The sequence below is a fragment of the Pantherophis guttatus genome, chromosome 5, assembly GCF_059756535.1.
Source record: "Pantherophis guttatus breed Tessera chromosome 5, ASM5975653v1, whole genome shotgun sequence".
Taxonomy (NCBI): Eukaryota; Metazoa; Chordata; class Lepidosauria; order Squamata; family Colubridae; genus Pantherophis; species Pantherophis guttatus.
The window spans coordinates 90250486-90265795 of record NC_142067.1 but is presented as its reverse complement, the minus strand read 5'-3'; the positions used below and the strand labels follow the sequence as shown (position 1 = coordinate 90265795).

General features: G+C 34.5%; 1 protein-coding gene across 1 annotated transcript in view; it reads right to left on the bottom strand.

Moving 5' to 3' along the window:
* The window catches only part of PRKX (protein kinase cAMP-dependent X-linked catalytic subunit), a 57394-nt gene that overhangs the window by 27734 nt on the left and 14350 nt on the right, over nt 1–15310 (bottom strand). The window lies entirely within an intron of this gene.

Below are 15310 nucleotides of genomic sequence, written 5' to 3'. Positions count from 1 at the left end.
TTCATTCATGCTCAAAACACCTCAATGGTCATTCACTTTGTATGCAATCCACATAGAACACTCATTTCACTGATTTATGTTTTAGTACCCACATTACTTATGTATTCCATTCCCATTGCATTCAGTCTATTTCCACCCTTTTCCTGTTTCCAACTATGGTTTTATTACCATGTAGCAAAGGATCAGTCTTGTACGTTCATTGCTTATAGCAGACTATCCCATCTACTATATTCCAACATCTGCACACTTTAAATGTATGCATCTTTTTTAGCATTTTAGTATTTAGTATGGGACAGAAATTCATATATTTATTTGATTATTGGGTAGGGGAGATGGTGTTTTTATTTATGTTTAAATTGTAATGGTTGGATACAAGAACATAGCATTTACAGTAAAACGCTTGACTTTTCAGTCACATGAGATTAGTACACAAACTCACATCTAATATCCTGTAATGTAAAAAAAAAGTATTAATCATGTAAGAAAACATCACATATCTTTGTCTCTTATTCCTTGCTCAATGTTCAACTATTTGCTAAAATATCCATTTATCTGCATACCTTTTACTTCCATCGTATTCAATTCTTACATTTAGCAACCCCCAACTTCATATTAAAATATCTGTTAGCTTATCTACCTTAAATACACATTTTTAAAATCACAAATATATATACATATACATATATATATATATATATATATATATATACACTTTTTTACAAATTTGAAAGAAAGTTATTACAAATACAACACTATAGCAGCTAAAAAATATAAAAGAGCTACAGCACTTTAACAGCTGAGAAATATGAAACTAAGAAACACAATACAAAAAAAGTATCTGAATTCGGCTACTAGAAGCATTTAAAAAGCAAAGGTCATTGATGAAAGACAGGTCAAACATACTTTTAGCTTTCCTGTGTAAAACCCAAAGTTTATTTATACATAAATATATAATATTTATCTTTTGGCTTCACTATTTGGAAGTATCTTAGGCAAAACTATTCAAGTATGACATTCCTGCTTTGCAAAAGGGAAAGTCAATTTTTCTCACTGATTGCCTGTAGCACCATATGCAGCATGACAATAAATCCTTTTTTAGACTTTTATCTAAAAGTCAGTTTTGCTATCTTCAGGGTAGTATCAGATTATGCTTGGGATAATATGGACACACAAGAAGACCTTCACATGTGCATGTACAAGTAGTCCTCGACTTATAACAGTTCGTTTAGTGACTGTTCAAAGTTATAATGTCACTATAAAAAGTGACTTATGATAGTTTTCAATACTTATAACCCATGCAGCATCCCCATGATCATATAATCAAAATTCATACGCTTGGCCAATGGTTCATATTTATAACAATTGCTGTGTACTAAGATCATGTGATCCTCTTTTGTGAGTTTCTAACAAGCAAAGTCAATAGGGAAGCCAGATTCACTTAACAACTGTGTTAGTAACTTAAGTACTGCTACAATTCACTTAACAACTATGGCAAGAAAGATCGTAAAACGGGGCAGAACTCACTTAACAAATGTCTCACTTAACAACAGAAATGCTGGGTTCAATTGTGGTCATAAGTCGAGGGCTACCTGTAGTTATATGTGTGGAAGAGGAAAAAACAGAATTATTGCAATTCTGTGATTTGTGGAATTGTGAATATTTATTGTAAATATTCAGTTTCATCTTAACCATGTTTTGATTACAATTTAAAAGAGATTCTCAGGCTTTTTAAAGGATATAAAATACTCATTTATTTACAGTGATACAATGTAAAATTATAATATCTATGATAAGATCCTTGTTTACTCATTTACTCATTTCTCAGATTTTATATTTTCTTCAAAATTCTAATATGGATCTTGATCTGATTTAGCAAGGACAGTATTAAGTTCTAAATAAAAGCCAACACTATGTTAATGTTGTTAGGCACGACATAAAATATGTGTCTAAGCCAATAGTGACAAAACCAACCATCCAAAAAACAAAACAAAACAATATAACACATTTTTGTTTCTGTGTGGCACTATTTTTTTCCTGAGGATTACAATTAAGCTAATTGTGTATAAACTTATTTTCCTCTAAAGAAAATACATCAAAGAGTTTATTAAATATGCCAAAGGCAAAGTTGCTATTATGATGACAATAGATGCAGACAAGAGTGGCCACTCATACACCTTTAGAAGCTGAGATTTTAATTGTATGCTGTTGAATGCCTCAAGTATTTGCATTTTTGCAATCATAGCAAATTCTGAGTATACATCAAACATACCGTAGCAGTTTCAGGTAAATGGATAATGTTGATGTGCACAATAGATTGTTAACATCGAAAGTTTCATTCTATATAAAAACTTTTTCCACAACTCAATATTACAGCTACTCAGCCAGGGCACTAGTTTGTTATTTTGCAGAAAGTTAAAATGAAGATTTTAGATATCTGTAAGATATCTTTAAGTTAACAAGCACCATTAACAAACCATACTGTCCACTTGCTTTAAACTTTGATAGCTTCACTTACCATAAAAATATTTACACTTTCTATTTTGGAAATTTAAAAAAAAAGATTTTTCAAGTCATAAAATAGGTTACTGTTAAAAACATTTATTTCAAATTATATTTATAGGTATTGTGGCTGAAGATTTTTTAAAAATTGAAGTACCGTATTTTCCGGTGTATCTGACTGGGCGTATAAGACAACCCCCGACTTTTCCTGTTAAAATATAGGGTTTGGGCTATACTCGCCGTATAAGACTACCCTCTTCCAACGCACACCAAATAAAAATTAAAAAACATCAACTGGCTCACCCACAATGTAAAAGCAGCTGTGCTAGACCCAAAATGGCCCCTGCAACAAGCAGGAACCTCACACAGCCACAAAAAGCCCAAAAACTCAACTTTCACACTTTTCACACACAAAATTCCACATACAGCTTTGTGAGATTTTGTGTGTTTGTGTAGTTAGAATGAAACACTACAGAAACACACTAAATCTCAGAAAGCTGCACAAATATTTTATTTTATTTTTATTTTTATATGAAAGCTAAATTTAAAACTTCCTAAACTTTAAATGGCTAGGTCTAAAAAAAAACAACTAAAAAAAAATCCAATTAACTCTTTTTTTTAAAGCTCCCAAAGGGGGAAAAAACTTACCCAATAGAACAGGGGTCTCCAACCTTGGCAACTTTAAGACTTGTAGACTTCAACTCCCAGAATTCTTCAGCCAGCTTTGCTTTGCTGGCTGAGGAATTCTGGGAGTTGAAGTCCACAACTCCCTGCCTGCTTGATTGCAGGCAGGGAGTTGCTTGCTGATGCAATGGATTCAGGCAAGCGAAGCAAGGCAAGCGTTGCGACTAGCAGCTAAGGTAAGCAAGATGGAGGAGAGAAACTTTTTTTCTTTTACATGGCTCTGGCGATCCAAGTTGAGTTGCCTGATTAGCAGGCAACTCAGCTGAGATCGTCAGAGCTTGGATCGCTAGAGCCATTCCTTTTACATGACTCTGGCGATCCCAGATGAGTTGCCTGATTAGCAGGCAACTCAGCTGGGATCGTCAGAGCTTGGATCGCCAGAGCCATTTAAGGCTCGTCAGAGCCTTTCGGGCTGGTCTGCCTGGTTACAGGAGAACGACACCTGGCGTATAAGACAACCCCCGGCTTTTGAGAAGGTTTTCATGTGTTAAAAAATCGTCTTATACGCCGGAAAATATGGTATATTCTGCTATTCACGTGTGTATGTGTGTGTAAAAAATGTGTTTCCAAGTAGACTGAAATGAAGCACCACATCCAACATACCGTTTTTTTAAAAAATCTATTTTTATTTGAACTGGATGTTTCCCTACTAAGCTTTACAAAGCATCCAAGAGGCATTTCACAAAACATGTTACTGCAAGTGAAGCACCTGTCATCAAAATATTAAAAACTGCTGTATCTTTTGGAGGACTCCTTAAACTTGTTCAAAAGCTGTCTTCCAATGACTAAATGTATAAACCTACTACAGCTTGATAGGAGCATTTCAAATAATAATCCTTTATGCTTTGAAGAGAGATGCTGATTTTAAGGTACAGCAATTTGTGGCCTACATCTTTTGAATGCTTACACAGTCCTATTCCATATACCATCTATAAAGCCAGTATGCTCCTTAACAATAAACAAGATAATTCTGCTTTACTATACCAAGCAATCCTAATTAGTTTTTATACCATAATACATAAAAGAAATAAATTATGTTCTAAGTAGTGATTAGAACTGCATAAATATTCAGTCTGAAGGTGACTCAAAGACAACACTATGGAAAATAAGTTTTCAAATCAAAATGAGACTTCATTTAATACTTTAATTAGACAACTTGGAATCAACACTTTGAAATCACGAATATATTTCTAATCTGAAAACTAATCTAATTCAGATTATTAAAATGATTTCAGATATCCAAATAGAAAATTCAGATCAATGTAATGATAAAAACTAAATGGATGATATGAAGACGCGATCTAGATATATTTGTATAACAGAAACATGGGACTAAATTTAAAAAAACAGTATACATTGCCTATACATAATTTTTCTTTCATTTCAAACTTTATTATATATCATCCATATGCAGGGTGAATAAAAATCAATGATTTTTTTTTAAAAATAAAAAAAGTCAGATTTTTTTTGATTTAAATCGGATTTTTTTAAATAAAATGCTTTTTGAGGAAAATATATTACCATCCAAAGGTTATTCCATTATGAAATAAAGATTAGTTTTTTAATTATGTAGAATAAGGCTGTATATGTTTCATTTTTGGGGTAAATAAATTCCATTAATCCATTCACAATGTCATGCTCTTCCAGAGATTTTTGTAAGATTATTGGGCAGTTTCTCTGCCTACAAGATATTATCACAGATGCTTGGTTTACTTTTGTAGTTCTCAAAACTGAATTTGACTCAGCAGAGATCACATGCCTCTCCTTCACAGCAAAAATGTTATAACATGAACAGAATTGAGACAAAGACCTTAATCCTATTGTTCTACAAACCTATGAATACAGAATCAACCCCTTCAGTACTAAGTTTCAAGAAGTTCAATGAATAGAATAGAAACAATATTTTTCTGATTGTTTGGAGTGGAATAGATCTGCACAAGAAAAAAGTGAAACTAAGTGTGAGGAGGAAGGGGCAAGCAGACAAGCAGTACAAAATGAAAGTGAAACTTTCTGAGCACAATACTGCACAGCCACAGACAGACAAGTCTTTGGATCTTTTTGTGTGTATGACCTGAGGTTTATCACATTCTTTCCTTGGAGGAAAAAACCTATAATGGCAGAAGGCCATAAAAGAGACCCAGTTTGGCAATATTTTAATGAAGTTCCTTTACCTATCGGTAAGGCAGGCATGCGTGCAAACTGCAAACACTGCAACAAAGAAATGCAAGGCCTGGTGGCTTTGCAATGAGGCAACATCATGAGAAGTGCTGTGATGAAGATGACCAAAGAAACACATTTGAACAGGCAGGATCTTCAGATTGGTAAACATTTTTATTGAATCATATTTCTAAAGACTGCCTTGAACTGTCATGTTTGAGCAAAATTATATTTCTTATTATTACTGCATGTTACTGTCATTTAGTACAGTTATCAAGAAAAGCAAATATTCCGTTTGGGGCAGTGCTGTGTACAATAAGCAGAAATTGTATAAACAATAAAATAACAGCATTGACTTTTTTGTTTAGGGGAATTCATGGATTCTGGAAACTATCCACCTTCAAGATCACCATCCTCCTGTTCTACAGTTTCAGAGTTATCCATCCAGCATAGTGCTTCATTAGCATCATCATCATCAGACACCCACAGCCACATATCATTATAACCTAAAAGAAAGAAAAAACCCTTCCCTCCTAGAACCACCATAGATAAATTTGTGATAAAAACTAGCAGATTAGAAAAAGAGTTAATTGATGAAAAAATTGCCCATTTGTTCATGCAACGAACTCTTCTTTCCGTCTGACTGAGAACCCACATTTCATTAATATGGTTCAGTCACTGAGACCAGGATACAGTCCGCCCAGCAGAGCAGATGTTGCAGGGAAACTGCTGGATAAAGTGTATGACAGAGAAATGGAGCAATGTGCAACAGCTCTGGAGGGTAGAATTGTTAACCTAAGTATTGATGGGTGGAGTAATGTCCACAATGATCCTATTGTATGTGCTTGTATAACAACAGAAGAAGGGAAAGTCTTCCTTGCACAAACAATTGATATGTCAGGAAATGCACACACAGCAGAATACTTACAAGAAGTGGCAGTAAAAGCTATAATAACATGTGAACAAAAATTCAAATGTCTAGTACGCAGTTTGGTCACAGACAATGCTGCAAATGTATCTAAGATGAGAAGAAAATTAGAAGAGCAGGAAGGGAATACAAAGCTAATAACATATGGTTGCAGTGCTCATTTGATGCACCTCTTAGCCAAACACTTAAGTGTTCCAGAAATAAAGACTAATGTTGTTGAAATTGCTAAATACTTCCATTAACAATCATTTTGCTGCAGCAGCTCTGAAAAGGATGGGTGGAACCAAGCTAACGCTCCCACAAGATGTTAGATGGAACTCTGTGGTGGACTGTTTTGAGCAGTATATCAAGAACTGGCCTATTCTGATGACAGTTTGTGAAGAAAATCGAGATAAAATAGATGGCACTGTCACGGCCAAAATCCTCAACATTGGGCTTAAGAAAAATGTTGAACATATGCTGAGCATCCTGAAACCCATGTCTGAAGCTTGAAACAAAATACAGAAAAATAGCTGTTTTATTGCTGATGCTGTTGAAATTTGGAAGGAACTGAGTGAACACTTAAAAACAGAACTACACATGGACAGAATTAAATTACAAGCATTAAAAAAACGAATGGGACAAGTACTGTCTCCAGTTCATTTTTTGGCAAATATTGTCAATATCCAGTATCAGGGTCAAAACTTAAGTGCTGAGGAAGAGGAGTTAGCTATGACATGGGTATCCAGCAATCATCCATCTGTAATACCAACTATAATAAACTTCAAAGCTAAGGGGGAACCATTCAAGAAATATATGTTTGCTGAAGATATTTTAAAGAAAGTCACACCAGTGAACTGGTGGAAGTCACTTAAGCACTTGGATTTAGAGACTGTTCAAGTAATGATTTCACTTTTAACAGCAGTAGCTTCTTCTGCAGGCATTGAAAGAATATTCTCTTCCTTTGAACTCATTCATTCTAAATTGAGAAATCATTTGGGACCCGATAAAGCAGGAAAGCTTGTTTTTCTTTTCCAGATTATGAACAAAGAAGAAGATGAAGATGACGAGTGAGCTACAGAGGACAGTATTTAAGTTTTTCATGTGTAGGCTGGGCTGACAGTCTAAGTTTCTTAATATATATATATATATTGTTTAGCCAAATTAGTTAACAAACATGGATGTTTGTTTAAGCAAATAACATATGCTGTAATGTTATTTTTTCAGTTGAATAAATCTATTTAAATTGTTATTATTAAGGTAATGATTATTTTTTTCCTTCCTAAAGTACAACAGAAAAGTTGTCCAAATATGAATGATTAACCTATTAAACTGGGGATAAAAAAACTAATATGAAAAGTTGTTATTCTAAAAATCTTCATCTACTTGCATATTAAAGTTTTACCAGCAAGAATTAGTCTTTATGTAGAAAACTATGATTTAAATCAAGCCTTACTGACTAGTGATTTAAATCAAATCCACCCTGTCCATATGCATAAAAAGTACTGTTGTCAAGTCATTACACACACACAAAATCAATCTACTATGTCTTTTTTCTCCAAAACATTATTTTCAGACTGAAAACTATTTTTAAAAGTACAATAACTTTTAAACAAAAATAGTCAACCTCCTCACAAATGTTTACAATTTTTGAAAATACTCTCTATCAGTCCATAACTTATCTGGAAAATAATGGTAAAAAGGCAATGGTGAAAAAGGCAATGATGAACATTTTGGGCAAAACAAAAATATCTGGCTTGTTGTTTTTTCGCCTGTAGAGAGTTCCACAGCAATTTTTTCAATTTTATTATAGTATGGGAACACGTTTTCTCACTAACTTCAGAGTTTACACTGTACTGCAGTATTACCCAATGGGTTAAGTTCAGGAAAAATCTTTCCCACTTCTGCCTATTCAAATTACAAAGTTTGAAAGAAAAAAACATTATGTGACTCTTCTCTGAACTATTTACTTGTGTGTTTTTTAATTAATTCCTGTAAGTTCATATAGACTACATTGGCTGTGGAAAACTATACAACTTTACTGATTTTCAGTACAAGTAGTCTTCATTTAGCAACTGCCTCATTTAACAACTATTTGCAATTATGACAGTGATGAAAAGGTAACTTTTATGATTAATTCCTGCATTTACAACCTTCACAAGTCTATAAAGCAAAGAAAAGTTGAAGTAAATTCATAAACAGTTTGATTTAGCAATTGCTCTGCTTAGCAACTGAGTTTCCAGCCCCTATTGTGGTCACTAAATGAACTTCCTGTACTGGGACATCTTAAGACATGTTGCAGGATACTTCTCTTTAATATGCTTTTTAAATAGCATTTTAAAAACTTACATCTTTTTTTTTTGCTGAGGTTTGACAAATTTTTAAGATGGAGAGCCCTTTTTATTAAGTTAGGAAAAGCAAGCAGAATTGGTTTCTGACATTCTTTCCTGGCCCTTTAAAACAGCAGTGCTGTGGATCAGTTAGGATTGAAGTTTTAGAATGAGCTACTGACCAACTGCTTTTCATATAGAATGCATTTGGACCTTCCTTTCTGCCCCATTTTCAAACTCTTTGCTAGATTCTTCCTATGCCAAATTGGTTCAGTTGTTCCAATTTCAGAAAATTATCCAGAAAATAGACAAACAAATAAATGGAAGACAGGATTCTGACTTTCTTTACAAAATTTTAACCCCACATGCTGTTGGACTAGAAAGAATATAAAGACTGTAAGATGGCCATCCAAGAAAGGTCATTCAAATTACATTGAATGTAACTGTATCTACATGGACTGTAGGTGAATTCAAAAGCAGATGTGTACTTTATAACTATATACCCATAACCATCTGACTTAATAATCAAATAAACCAAGTGCTTTTAAAAATAAGCCATGGCAATTACATAGATTTTCCCCCTTTTTTCCAGAATGAAGTAATTGCATACTTTATATTATATTGGAACTACAATCTGTTTTACTTATATTGTTGTCATTTAGCTGCTACATCATGTCAAACTCTGTGGACCCCATAGACCATAGTACGGCAGGTTCCCCTGTCTTCCAGTGTTTCCCTGAGTTTGCCCAAATTCATGTTCATTGCATTGATGACAATATCTAACCATCTCATCCTTTGATGTCCTCTTCTTCTTTTGCCTTCAATCTTTTCCAACATCAGGGTCTTTTCTAATAAGTCATTTTTGAGTATCAGCTTGAGTATCTGTCCTTCCAAAGAACAATCAGGGTTCATTTCTTTTAGAATTGATTTATTTGATCTCCTTGCAGTCTGAGGGACTCTCAAGAGTCTTCTCCAACACTGTCATTTAAAAGCAACTCATGTTGAACAGAAGCTTAATTGCAGAAACACTTAAAATAATATCCTACCTAGTGTTCATTGTAATTAAACACAGGAATTACATTCCAACAAAAAAAGAAATGAATCCAATTCTTAATAAGCCAATACATTATTGTTGTTGAAAATTGGCACCACTCATACACTTCAGTGGTATCATGCTATTATGTTTGGTCTGTCACAATATTAAAATCTTTGTCTATTTATCAATGTTACTTAATTATTTACCTGAAAATTTTAAGTTTGAACCTACTTTCTTTTTTGCATAGACATTTATGATTTATGAACTTTTTTTACAGTAGTCAAAATTAGCTTTTTAAAATGTATTGTCTTTATATTCAAAACTAGCAAATGCCTGCAAAAAGCAAAGAAATAAATTACCAAACTACAATTCAACAACATGGGTTGTTGAATGGGTATGCTGGCTACATTGCATGCCCATTAAACATACTAGAAACTCTTTATTGCTTCATTTGTCAAGTAAGAGACAAATATAAAATCTAATTTATAGCGAAAATAGCTGATGGTATGTTATATAAATTACCACATCATTCCACATTCTGTACATCAAAAAAGATTTAGTCTTTTTCAATATAGATATGTACCGATATGAATTAAAATAGATAAAATACTTTGGAAATAATAAATCTTAAAGAGTAGGCAACATGAAGCAATCAATAGGTTTGGATTACGTTGTCAGCCATTCAGTCGTGTCCGACTTTTGGCCGCTCTATAAATCAGCACTCTCCATGCCCCCGTGTCTCGTATAGCCTTCTTCAGATCTGCCATGGTCATTCCAGTGTCATCTTTTATAGTGTCTAACCAGTGGGTACTAAGGCAGCCCCTTCTCCTTTTTCCTCTGATCACTGCCAGCATGATTGATTTTTTGAATAAGTCAGTTCTCATGACAGATCAAAGTATGACGCCTCTGTTTGGCAATCTTGGCTTTAAGTGGTATTTTTGGTGAAGTTGTTTGAACAGTAACTGTTTTCAATACTAAGGCTGAAGAGAATTATGATTTTTTCCCTGAGTAAAATTCAGTGATGTTATTTTTGTCATTCTACATAATTAGCTAATATGACATTGAATGTACTATGGAAAAAAAAAATCAGAGGAACACTTTTCAAAGTCACAAGGATCAAAACAACAAATGTATATGAAGGATAAAAAAGAGTCTTATCATTGGTTAGTTTCAAATTTAAATGTTAAATAAAAGTCCTACAAAGCACATACCTTAGATAACAGGTTTGTCCTCAAGGGCCATACTTGTGGAAGAGGGAAACTTTTTTTTACATATAGAGAAGAAAACACTATAACTGCAGAATACACTTTTAAAAAACAAATAGAGCTATCATTAATGTGGTGCTGCAGTTTCCAGGAAACTCTGGTAAGAAGACATGTCATATAAATACCAGGTATACTACCATTCATTGTGCCAATAATGTTTGATTAAGTTATAGGTAGTCCTCGACTTATGTCCACAATTGAGGTGAAAATTTATATTGCTAAGCAAGACAGTTGTTAAATGAGTTTTGCCCCATTTTATGACTTTCCTTGCCACAGTTGTTGAGTTTATCACTGCAGTTGTTAAGTTAGTAATACAGTTGTTATGTGAATCTGGCTTTCCCATAGTTGCTTGTCAGAAGGTGGCAAAAGGTGATCACATGAACTCGGGACACTTCAACTGTCATAAATATGAGTCAGTTGCCAAGCATCTAAATTTTGATCATGTGACCATGGGGATGCTGCAACGGTCGTAAGTGTGAAAATGGACATTTTTCAGTGCCTTTGTAACTAAATGGTCATTAAACAAACTGTTGTAGGTCTTACATAAAGAATGAAATCTCACCATTTCTCGTAAAAAAAATGATTTGCTATTTTGGCTTTTTCTTACAATAGATCTCATCATTTTATCAGTTTAATTTTCTCAACACTGCTCACCATGTAATTTGAGTCACCCAAGTATCTTTCCATTCATACTAACTTGAAAACAATATATATATTCCTTAATTATCACACTGTATATCCTAACCAATGAGCCTTGGTAGCACAGTGGACTAAAGCACTGTTATTAACATCTGCTGCTTGCAATTACTGCAAGTTCAAATCTCACCAGGCTCAAGGTTGACTCAGCCTTCCATCCTTTCAAAGGTAGGTAAAATGAGGACCCAGATTGTGGGGGCAATAAGTTGACTTTGTATAAATATACAAAAGTATGAAGGCTATTGCTTAACGCATTGTAAGCCACCCTGAGTCTCCGGAGAAGGGCGGCATATAAATTAAAGCAAAAAAACAAACAAACATACAAACAAAAACTGTAGCCCAGATATTCACGGCAATGCTGGGAGAAACATAATGAAATATTTGTCATTATTAAAGGGTTATGAAGTCAAATAAATCTGGTTTCAATAAATAAATAATCTTAGGGGAGGTTTTGTTTAACTGAGCAACTTTAAGCAAAACTTAAATCTTGATGACTCATCATAAGCATAAAGTAAGAATAAGGAAACTTATGAAAAAGAAGCAAAAGGCAATACGCAAAACTTTAGTTGCCCAGAACTTTAAAATGCAGCTAATTGTACCTGATTTGGATTCCCTGTGACTTCTTTTGATGTCTTGCGTAAATATTACTACTCCAGTGGCAATGGTTAAATAAGGAAAGCAAGGCAAACAACCACAGCATGTGAACACTTGCAAACCTCTATGAGATACCAAAAGGAAAAATATCCAAAGGTGAACTGTTTGCTTTTGGTATTACAAAGACTCATTAGCACTTTAAAAAGGAGAAAAAAAATCTGAATACACAAAACAATTACAATCTCTAGGGAAATTACAGAAAGACATAATGCTAGAAAAAGAGGACTGTGTAGAATAGAACAATATTATAAAAGGAACCAATTGTCTGATGAACTGACCTGAGAGCTCAGCAAAAAGTAACAAGATTCAACGCATGGTCTTCAAAACAAAGTGTTTTTGAGGACAATCTTAAAAATCTCTAGTTTGTTTGGAAATAAAGATATACCCAACCTACTTCTTGATATCCATCTGATTACAAAAACCTATTATTAATGGACCCAGAAATATTTCAGTAATTCAGCCTGGAGCTAGACTGGGTGGACTCTTTGTGGTGTTATTGAACTGGTAAAATGTCTCCTTTTCATGTCATTGTGTATTACTCTATACTACAATATTTTAAATTGTTTAATGTTGTACTATGGCCAGAGCTGATGGAGTCAGATGGCCTATAAATGTAATGCTATATTAATAAATTGTTCTCTGTATATTCAGATTTCTCAAAACTTTAATGTGTGCTACTAATTTACTTAAACATTACAATAAATTCAATAGTTCTTAATTCGCATTAATATTTTACTTTATTAATTAAAATTACATATTGTACTTCTATTCAGATTAGTGCCATCTGAAGAATCTCATTTTGTGATCAATAAAAACCAGGGAATGGCTCTCAAGGCAAATGATTGTGATATGATTCAACCTGTATTCATGAAGATACAAATAAATATGAAAACAGTTGTTTGGGATGTTTGAGTTTAGTTTACAGCACAAGTGTTTTTTTTGTAATAAATGCATGCAACTTTTAATAATACCAATTAGTATTTTTGATTTTGCTCTCAATCACAACAAAATAAATGCCAAACTGATAATTTACACACATTCATTTGTAAGCAAACACAAGAATGTCTTTGAGATTTAAAATAGCTGACAAAACAAACATCAGTAAAACATTTAACATAACAGGGTGGGCGAAGCTTATACCATTTCACAGGGTCTTCAGATTAGTTTACTTAAAGCATTTACTTTAACAATGTTCTTCAGGCGTATTCTTGCCAAATCACCACAGCAGTTCATATACGGGTATTTGTTTCTAGCTGCTACAGAATACAACACTCTTAGGAATATTGAGATTTTTAAGAAGTCACTAGCAACCATGGAATGGTTCCCCCTGCCCCAATATTGAACAGAGATTAGAATTTAGCTTGTGTTAGGACCGTGATGGCGAACTTATGGCATGTGTGCCACCTGTGGCATGTGGAGCCATATCTGTGGGCATGCGAGCATTGCCCTAGCTCAGCTCCAACGCGCATGTGCTCAACATCCAGATGATTTTTGGGCCTTCCGGGCCTACCGGAAGTCGGGAAACAAGACATTTCCGGCCTCCAGATGGCCTTGGGGGGGAGGCCATTTCCGCCCTCCCCGGGTTCCTAGAAAGCCTCTGGAGCTGGGGAGGGCAAAAAAGCAGGCTTACTGGGCTGACCGGTAACCTTTTTGCTGTCACGTGCCAAAAACGGGGGAGCACGGGGTGGGGGGTTGTATGCACATGCATGGGGGGCATTGAATTATGGGTCTGGGCATGCAACCCCCGTGCTCCCCCCGCTTTTGGCACACGACAGCAAAAAGGTTAGCCATCACTGTGTTAGGATATAGCATCAATATCATGAGTAAAGGGCGTAATATAGATATACACATCCCACTCAATATAATACTACTTCCTAAAACTTGTTTATTCAGTAATGGTATTATTAAGGTATACTTATTTTGCCTTGGCGGAGCAGGAAGTGAGGTAGTTAAATGGCTGCTTATTTGAAAGGAGAGGTGACTAGCAAGCCAAGTCAGTATTTTAGGCTCTATTTATTTTTCTCAAACATTCAAAGCACTTTAGCATATTCTAGTACAGTATTCTATATCTAATTACCTAAAATACAGTTTGTCCTCGAGTTACAACCACTAATTCACCAACCATTTAGGTTATAGCTATGCTGAACGAATAGTATTTATGCCTGGTCCCCCAAATTACAGCTATTGCAGCATTTGTACCATGCTACATTTTATACTTTAATCCGTACTACTGCAACATGTTATTCATGTAGTTGCTTTTGAATACCACTTGGAAGCCACAGCTCTGCAAGTAGATGCATTTTCTATGCCATGTAACATTGCTGCTTTGTGAGTTGCACTGGTTGCCAATGACTTCCAGGTGCTGTTCAAGTTACTGGTTATCACCTACAATGGCCTTCATGGCATCAAGTTGAGTTATTAGATTTACTGTTTCTAATTAACATACTTCATGTTCCATTATTAAACTATTATATTTTATGGGGTCCAGGAGGCAATGCAATCTCTGCCGCCTGCTTCTGCAACTTGCCCATTGCAAAAGTATGACTTTGTGGTCAGGAGAGCTTTGAAGAACTGGCCCTTTCCTTATCACATATGGCCAAGGGTTTATCTGTTTATTAGCAGTTTAACATTTAATATGGAAAAATCCCAAAGTTATTGGTAAGTAGGCAGTCTAGAAATTTAAAAAAATACTTCATATTTATTAATACAAAAAAGTCAAATAAGACTAAATTAAATACTCATGCTCCAGAACCTGAATAAAAAATAACCGACATGAGTGACATCAAGCTGGCAACACCCGCCATGATCACACCCACCTCTCTGGCTCACCGAGGTCAAACACAACCCTGATGCAGCCCTCAATGAAATCAAGTTTAACACCCCTGGTCTAGTTTGCTCTTTCTTTGGGGGGGAGACTAATTTCATTAATTTTCCAGAATAGGCTTCATATAAATTCATTTATATGTTTGCAACTGTTTACAAAACATTTAAAATGAAAACATTATCAGGAAAACACATCAAACTTCTGTCTTTCTGTCATTTTTCCAAGCAAACCTCTCCCGAATTAGTATCATCTTGTTGC